This window comes from Zeus faber (genome assembly GCF_960531495.2).
Source record: "Zeus faber genome assembly, chromosome: 15".
NCBI lineage: Eukaryota > Metazoa > Chordata > Actinopteri > Zeiformes > Zeidae > Zeus > Zeus faber.
In genome coordinates, this window is record NC_137194.1 from 1,927,257 (window position 1) to 1,936,330 (window position 9,074).

Consider the following 9,074-nt stretch of genomic DNA (forward strand, 5'->3'; position numbering starts at 1 on the left):
CACAGATCAAACAGGTGTTTTGGCAGCAGCAGCATGACTTAGTGCCGTGACGCCTGCAGTGAAATGGAAGCTTCTCAGTTCAGCCTTAGAGCTCAGATCTGAACCCCAGAGAGGGGGGGGGGGGCTGCAGTCCAGAACCCTACAGCAGCCTCTGCAGCGTCTGGAGGCAGAACCAGGGCCGCTGCTCTGATCCACTGCTGACCGGACCAGAAGAAGTTGACGATGGCCCTCTGGATGTCCTCTAGCAGGCCTCTGGGTGGATGCAGAACGGTCAGTCGGTGCCATCAGGTCGAGGCAACCAAGTTATAAGCGACCAGTTACCTCCCCCTGTATGAGCAGCCACTTCCTCCTGGACAGTCTGACACACACCTGCTCCACCACACCCTCCCAGTTCTGCATCTGGTTCTGCTCCCAGCCCGAAACCTTCCTACCTCTCTTTTCCCACCTCAGGCCCCCCTGGTAAACTGGGAGTTGTTTTCCCCTCCCGCCTTCCCACCTGCAAGGCCTCACTGTTTCCCCAGTTTACTTTTGCAGACGAGGCTTTCTGATGCAAACCACTAACCCTCTGGAGATCATCCTGGTTGTAAATGAAAACGTTGACATCGTCTGAGTCAGCGGAGATGACGGGAGGCGAGCTCTGTGGTCGCCCCACTAGGGAGAGCCCACTCAGCCTGCTCCTCAAAATGTTTAGAAAAGGTTCTGTGGCAAGGGAGGAGAGTTGCCCAGAGATGGGGCAGCCCTGTCCGATCCCTCTCCGTACAGGGAGTGGACGGCTCAACCCCCCGCCCACCTTGATCATGCAGGATGATCCTTTGTAACGGAGCTCTACATATTCAAGGAAACCTTTCCCAAGTCCAAATGCCTTTAAGGTTGAAAATAAAAAGCCGTGGTCCACATGGTCGAAAACGTTCTCTTGATCAAGGGATAAAATACCAACGTCGTTGTTACTGGAATTTCACATGTGAAACAAATCCCTCTTTAAAAACAAATTGTCCTTGACAGATCTGCCTGGCACGCAGTGAGACTGGTCTTTGAAAATCAACAACTCTAAAACTCCTTTCAGTCTATTCACCAGGACTCTTGGTAAGAGTTTGTAGTCCGTGCAAAGCAGTGCAACAGGTCTCTCTCCTTTCTTAGATATGAGAGAGGGGGCTGCTCGCCGAGAGGAGACTGGTAGTGCACCAGTCCGCAGGGACTCCAGCAGGACCTGGTGTAGATCTTCCCCTATCAGGCTCCAGAAACGCTTGTAGAACTCCGGAGACAGACCGTCTATCCCAGGAGCCGCCCAGACACCAGCTAGCCCACAGCAGAGGTGAGCTCCTCCGTTCCGATGGCAGCATCCAAGGCGTCCTGCTCCCCACCTCCAGCCGAGGCAGCCCCTGAAGGAGTTCGGCACCACACTTTCCATCACAGTCCTCCACCCTGTAGAGGGTGATGTAGAAGGCCACCGCATGCGCCCTCGTCTCCACCGGGCTGGTGTCAACCTGCCAGCCTGAAGACGGAGACAGGTCATCCGTCTGGACCGCTGAGCAGTCTTCTCCAGGTTGAAGAAATAGGAGCTGGGGGCGTCCATATCCCTGATGCAGAGGTAGCGAGCCCTGACCATGGCACCCCGTACTCTCTCCTGGAGGAAAGTGCTCAGCTCCTGCCTCTTCTCCTGCAGCCTCCCACCCGCAGGGGCACTGCCACTAGGGAGGCTTCCCTCAATGTCCCTGATCTCCTGCTCCAGGGTGTTTATGGTCCTCTTAACCCTGCTGGTGGAGTGAGCACAGTACCGTTGGCAAAAGACACAGATTTGTGTTTTGCCTACCTCCATAGAGAGAGAGTGAGAGAGTGAGACTCCTCTTGTACCACTTCACTTCGCTCCGAGATTCCCACAAACTGTGTTTTCCAGAACCTGAATGTGAATCCATCCGTGAGTTGATAATCAGCAGACAACAGTGAGGATTTGAACCATTACCCAGAATTCTGAGTGTCAGAGCAACACACTCGTTGGGAATGTCAGTGTGTGCACTCTGCAGATACTAGACGTTCTAGATGTTTAAGATGTTCTAGATGGTCAAGACATTCTAGATGGTCAACATGTTCTAGACGATCAAGAGGTTCTAGATGGTCAAGACATTCTAGATGGTCAACATGTTCTAGATGGTCAAGGCATTCTAGATGTTCTAGATGGTCAAGACATTCTAGATGTTCTAGATGGTCAAGACATTCTAGATGTTCAAGAGGTTCAAGACGTTCTAGATGTTCTCGACGGTCAAGATTTTCTAGTTGGTCTGCATCTTTTAAATGGTCAAAATGTTCTAGGTCTTCTCGATGGTCAAGATGGTCTTGACGTTCTAGATGTTGAAGGTGGTCATTTTCAACCTGTCCCACACCCTCTGTCTCAGGAGAAGGAACGTTCTCCACCCGTTCTACCTCTCCCTGTCCGCTCGCTCCCTCCGGCTCAGCCCTGCGGTGCAGCCGGCGGGAGGGGAAGCGCTTGTGCCCGATGTCAGCGCACTCGAAGCACTTCATACACTACTTCCTGATGTGACAAACACCATGTAGCCTCCTCTCCAGTCCAAGCTATAACAGACACGCCCCGGGTCTGAGAGGCATTTTTAAGAAATGTAAACATCTGTCTCCATAGAGACTGGACGTGTTTCATTGCCAGTAGATTTACAACTTTCAGTTGAAGATGGCCATTTTCAACCTGTCCCACACCCTCCCTGTCTCAGGAGAAGGAATGTTCTCCACCCGTTCTACCTCTCCCTGTCCGCTCGCTGAGGATTTGAACCATTACCCAGAATGCTGAGTGCCAGAGCAACGCACTCATTGGGATTGTCAGTGTGTGCACTCTGCAGATACTAGACGTTCTAGATGTTTGAGATGCTGTAGATGGTCAACATGTTCTAGATGTTCGAGATGGTCAACATGTTCTAGATGTTCGAGATGGTCAACATGTTCTAGATGTTCGAGATGGTCAACATGTTCTAGATGTTCAAGAGGTTCTAGATGTTCTAGATGGTCAAGACGTTCTAGATGGTCGACATTCTCAATGGTCAAGAGGTTCAAGACGTTCTAGATTCTAGAGAGGGAGAGAGAGACCAAGCGGGAGATTCATTATTACAGAGAATGAGGGAGAGAGGAAAGCGATAAAGAATGGCAAAATGAATGGAAGGGATCAGCAAAAATCCCGAGGCAGAAGTAAAATAAATACCAGCAGACAGAATAAACCAGAGAGTGATATGGAGAAATAAAAAGAGAGATAAAGACATAGAGGGAGATAGAGAAAGAAAGATAAAGAGGTCACTAGATTGTAAAACTAAATGGAAGTTTTCATTTTTTTTCAAACAGAAATTGATTTAAATTCTTTGCATCCACAGCCTCAACTCATTTAAGAACAAAACGGTGGTATTTACATCACAGGAATCCCAAAATATTGTACTCGTTTTGTCATGAACCAGCTCCAAGTCCAGACAAAACAAGGGAGACCACACAGATACATTTGGGATTCAGGTAAAACAACATTTATTTTAAGCATTTTGAACTATACACAAAATATAATGTACAGCAGTATGATCAGGGGCGCAGTGCATGCATGGCACGGCATTCAAGATTCAAGATTCAAGATTCAAGATTCAAGATTCAAGTTCAAGATTCAAGATTCAAGTTCAAGATTTTTTTTTGTCACACGCATACGGGTCGGCAGTGAAATGCAAGTGGCAGTGCCTGCAGAGATTGTGCACATTTTTAGCAGCAATACAATTTCCAATATAACAATGTATAAAATAAAATAGTATAAAAATATAAATATAATCGAAATGTGGACAATACAAACACAAAAAACAAATATTCCGTGCAAAAATAGATAAAATAAAGTAAAAAAATTAAGTCAGTACATCTAAAGAAAAATATATATAATCTGTATCCCCAAAGAAGTGTTTATACTGTACATCTGAACTGAAGTGTGCAGCAAATGGAAGAGAGCAGCAGCAGCAGCAGCAGTGTGTGTGTAGGTGCGTAGTGTGTTGTATGTGTGTACCCATTATAATCTCAGTGTCAGTGTGTGTGTAGGTGCGTAGTGTGTTGTATGTGTGTACCCATTATAATCTCAGTGTCAGTGTGTGTGTAGGTGCGTAGTGTGTTGTATGTGTGTACCCATTATAATAAGAAGGTCAGTGAGTGTCTTTGGGGGGCACTGCTGAGATCAGCGTTCAGTCCTGACGTCTTGTGGAAAGAAACTGCGTCTCAGTCTTTCCGTTTCTGCTGCGTGACGGTGAAGGCGTGACCGCGGCAGCTGGAACAGTCGGTGGTTGGGGTGGTGAGGATCCTCAGCGTGCTCCTTCTCTCCTCTGCCATTTCCCCACGTTCACCCTGTTGTTATGGTGATTTGGTCTGAGGATCTCTGCCGGCCAGGAGACACGATCAGGAGTGGCTCATCCTCCTGAAACAGCATTTTTATACAAATTAAAAGTAAATAAACAAAACTTCTGGATTTATTCTGTTTTACGATATTGTCCACCTTGGTAGGATCTTATTTTATTTATCATAATTTATTTTTGACTGTCGGATAGACCGTCATCCATACATTACATTAAATTACATTATATTATATTATATTGTATTATATTATTCATCATGTTACATTACATTATATTACATCAAATTACATTACATTACATTATATTATATTATATTATATTATATTATATTATATTATATTATATTATATTATATTATCTTTCTAGTATATTCTGTTGTATTGTATTCTATTAGACCTGCTACACACATACATGGAATCACTCTTGTGTACATGTGTATAATTTTAAAGGCACATATCCAGGATAGTATATGTACTGTATATATGCAAGAAAATTTACTTTCACACTGAATTTATGAAAATGGTACCTAGCTGGCATACACACACACACACACACACACACACACACACACACACACACACACACACACACACACACACACACGCACACACACACACACACACACACACACACACAGGGGGTTATTGCTCCCCAGTCGTGCCGATATATAGAAATGTCAGACCTCAAGTGAAATTAATTGAAGATGCATTATGCTGTCACTGGTTCACACACATACACACACATACACACACATACACACACATACACACACATACACTCACACATACGCGTACATGCACACACACGCATGCACGCACACACACACACAGGATTCCCTCCTGTGATGGCCTCCAATTACAGACCAGGTGCAGTGGAGAGTGTCTTGCAAAGGGCAGCTGTCATATCAGGTGTGTGTGTGTGTGTGTGTGTGTGTGTGTGTGTGTGTGTGTGTGTTGATGTTCACAAACAAATGTTTCTCAATCAATTAAAATAAAATTTCAATAACTTGTTTTTACTGGCACGACGTACGGATTCTTACATACCCAAAGCATTACAAGATGTGTACAGCAATCTTCACCCTGAGGCATTTCTCTCTCACTCTCTTTCTCTCTCTCTGGCCTTTCACATTTTGGCTGTTTACTGGAGAGGACCCTGCCCCCCGCTGGGTTCCGTGTATGGGGACACTGTTGATGCCTTCATCATCTGAATGCCAGCTAACAGCTCTGGCAACCTGCCGACCCCTGCATTAGCACTAAGGACCTCCAACAAAAATAGTGTCATCCTCCACCTACGCAAGACGACTCACGTCCCGATGGAGAAAGATAGCGACAGAGAGACAGAGAGAGAGAGAGAGAGAGAGAGAGAGAGAGAGAGAGAGAGAGAGAGAGAGAGAGAGAGACGTATCCATGTTGTCTGGAGAAAATCCTCTTCCAGTAGGAGAGGGATGAAAAGAAGCAAAGAAATTAGAGACAGGTAGATAAACGATGACACATCTAAGACTTAATGAAGCTGGTTTCTGTGTGGTGACCAGTGGTTTCTGTGTGGTGAACAGTGGTTTCTGTGTTGTGGCCAGTGGTTTCTGTGTGGTGGCCAGTGTTTTCTGTGTGGTGAACAGTGGTTTCTGTGTTGTGGCCAGTGGTTTCTGTGTGGTGGCCAGTGTTTTCTGTGTGGTGGCCAGTGTTTTCTGTGTGGTGGCCAGTGGTTTCTGTGTGGTGGCCAGTGGTTTCTGTGTGGTGGCCAGTGTTTTCTGTGTGGTGAACAGTGGTTTCTGTGTTGTGGCCAGTGGTTTCTGTGTTGTGGCCAGTGGTTTCTGTGTGGTGGCCAGTGTTTTCTGTGTGGTGGCCAGTGTTTTCTGTGTGGTGGCCAGTGGTTTCTGTGTGGTGGCCAGTGTTTTCTGTATGGTGGCCAGTGGTTTCTGTGTGGTGGCCAGTGTTTTCTGTATGGTGGCCAGTGGTTTCTGTGTTGTGGCCAGTGGTTTCTGTGTGGTGGCCAGTGTTTTCTGTATGGTGGCCAGTGGTTTCTGTGTGGTGGCCAGTGGTTTCTGTGTTGTGGCCAGTGTTTTCTGTATGGTGGCCAGTGGTTTCTGTGTGGTGGCCAGTGGTTTCTGTATGGTGGCCAGTGGTTTCTGTGTGGTGGCTAGTGTTTTCTGTACGGTGGCCAGTGGTTTCTGTGTTGTGGCCAGCGGTTTCTGTGTGGTGGCTAGTGTTTTCTGTACGGTGGCCAGTGTTTTCTGTGTTGTGGCCAGCGGTTTCTGTGTGGTGGCTAGTGTTTTCTGTACGGTGGCCAGTGTTTTCTGTGTTGTGTCCAGTGGTTTCTGTGTGGTGGCTAGTGTTTTCTGTATGGTGGCCAGTGGTTTCTGTGTTGTGGCCAGTGGTTTCTGTGTGGTGGCTAGTGTTTTCTGTACGGTGGCCAGTGGTTTCTGTGTGGTGGCCAGTGGTTTCTCTGTGGATGGCAGTGGTTTCTCTTTGGTGGCCAGTGGTTTATGTACGGTGGCCAGTGGTTTCTGTATGGTAGCCAGTGGTTTCTGTGTGGTGGCCAGTGGTTTCTGTGTGGTGGCTAGTGTTTTCTGTATGGTAGCCAGTGGTTTCTGTGTGGTGGCCAATGGTTTCTGTGTGGTGGCCAGTGGTTTCTGTGTGGATGACAGTCGTTTATGTACAGTGGCCAGTGGTTTTTGTGTGGTGGCCAGTGGTTTCTGTATGGTGGCCAACGGTTTCTGTGTGGTAGGCAGTGGTTTCTGTGTGATAGACAGTGGTTTCTGTGTTGTGGCCAGTGGTTTCTGTATGGTGGCCAATGGTTTCTGTGTGGTGGCCAGTGGTTTCTGTGTGGTGGCCAGTGGTTTCTGTGTGGCAGAAAGTGGTTTCTGTGTGGTGGCCAGTGGTTTCTGTGTGGTGGACAATGGTTTCTGTGTGGTGGCCAGTGGTTTCTGTGTGGTGGCCAGTGGTTTCTGTGTGGTGGCCAGTGGTTTCTGTGTGGTGGCCAGTGGTTTCTGTACGGTGGCCAGTGGTTTCTGTGTGGTGGCCAGTGGTTTCTGTGTGGTGGCCAGTGGTTTCTGTACAGTGGCCAGTGGTTTCTGTGTGGTAGACAGTGGTTTCTGTGTGGTGGCCAGTGGTTTCTGTGTGGTGGCCAGTGGTTTCTGTGTGGTGGCCAGTGGTTTCTGTGTGGTCGACAGGGGCTTCTGTGTGGTGGCCAGTGGTTTCTGTGTGGTAGACAGTGGTTTCTGTACGCTAGCCAGTGGTTTCTGTGTGGTAGACAGTGGTGTCTGTGTGGTGGCTAGTGGTTTCTGTGTGGTGTTCAGTGTTTTCTGTGGGCTGGCCAGTTGTTTCTATGGGGAGGCCGATGGTTTCTGTTGGGCATAGTTTTAAAAAAAAACAACATTGCATAATGCACAGCGTCTGGCGTTCACGGTCTGTACTTGGGTGGGATGAGGGCGGAGTTGTGTTACACGAGAGTTCTCTTGAAAGTGTCCAGACACCACCTCTCCACAGAGGAACCGCACCACGGGGGGTAAAAGCATCAGGTTCCGTTCAAACGGACCAAACTCTGCAGGTGGGATATCCACCACATACGAACTCTGTTCGGGGGCCACCCTTCCGTACTTTAAATCCAAAAATATCCTTTAAACATTTAAACATTCTTTCATCCTTTAAATTGAGGAGCCGCTGAAGTGATTCAGCAGCTTATTAAGTGTTGTTTCTTCTCAATGTCACGGTTGGATGCTGCTTCACATTTAGAATTTCAAGTTCTGATACGCTGTGTTTAATGTCAGAGCTTCAACCTTTTCTTCTCAACATTGTGATTACTGACGCTGTGAGGATTATTAAAGGTGGTTCTCCAAGTTGACTTTTAGCAGAAAATTTTACTCAGATGCAAATGTATTTTATCAACATGAACATTTTGCTCATAATTAGGTACAAACTTCAGCAGCTGACGCACAGGGCAGCCGGTGCCGAGGGTGTAGTGTAGGAGTTATAAAGGTTTAGTTAAAAAGTTCAAGTCAATTAAAAACTGCATTCCCCGTCTTTAGCGGTGACGTTGAACACAACAACCTATTCTTTGTGTGTGTGTGTGTGTGTGTGTGTGTGTGTGTGTGTGTGTGTGTGTGTGTGTGTGTGTGTGTGTGTGTGTGTGTGTGTTTGTGTGTGTGTGTGTGTGTGTGTTTGTGTGTGTGTGTGTGTGTGTGTGTGTGTTTGTGTGTGTGTGTGTGTGTGTGTGTGTGTGTGTGTGTGTGTGTGTCCCCTTTTCCCCCGACTCCCAAATCCAATATTCCAGCTCCGGCACAGGACACCAGTGAGGTTTAAGATTTGCCAAGTGTTTTTGGGATGTTTATGGGATGTTTTTGGGATGTGAAAACATGATAATGGCATCTTCTAGAATATGGATTCACATTGTTCTTGTTTTCACAAACAGAATAAAGCTTTCACAAATCTGAAATAGGGTTTGAAATGCTGGTTCTGCTTTTTATTACAATCAAGTAGCGATAGTGGCGCCGCCCCGTGCGGTCGCCTGTGCTGGCGCTCCATGTCGACTTCGCACATTTGAGTATTTTTTCTGTTTTTTATCACAATGTCTGCCAAAAAAGCATCGGCAGTTATTTCTTACGGCCGCGATACACTCATGGATATAAAAACTTCCCTGAAAGAACAACTTTGGGACTTTTTATCCCTGGATCCAGAGTGGCTGCGAGAGATTTTACGCGCCAACACTCTC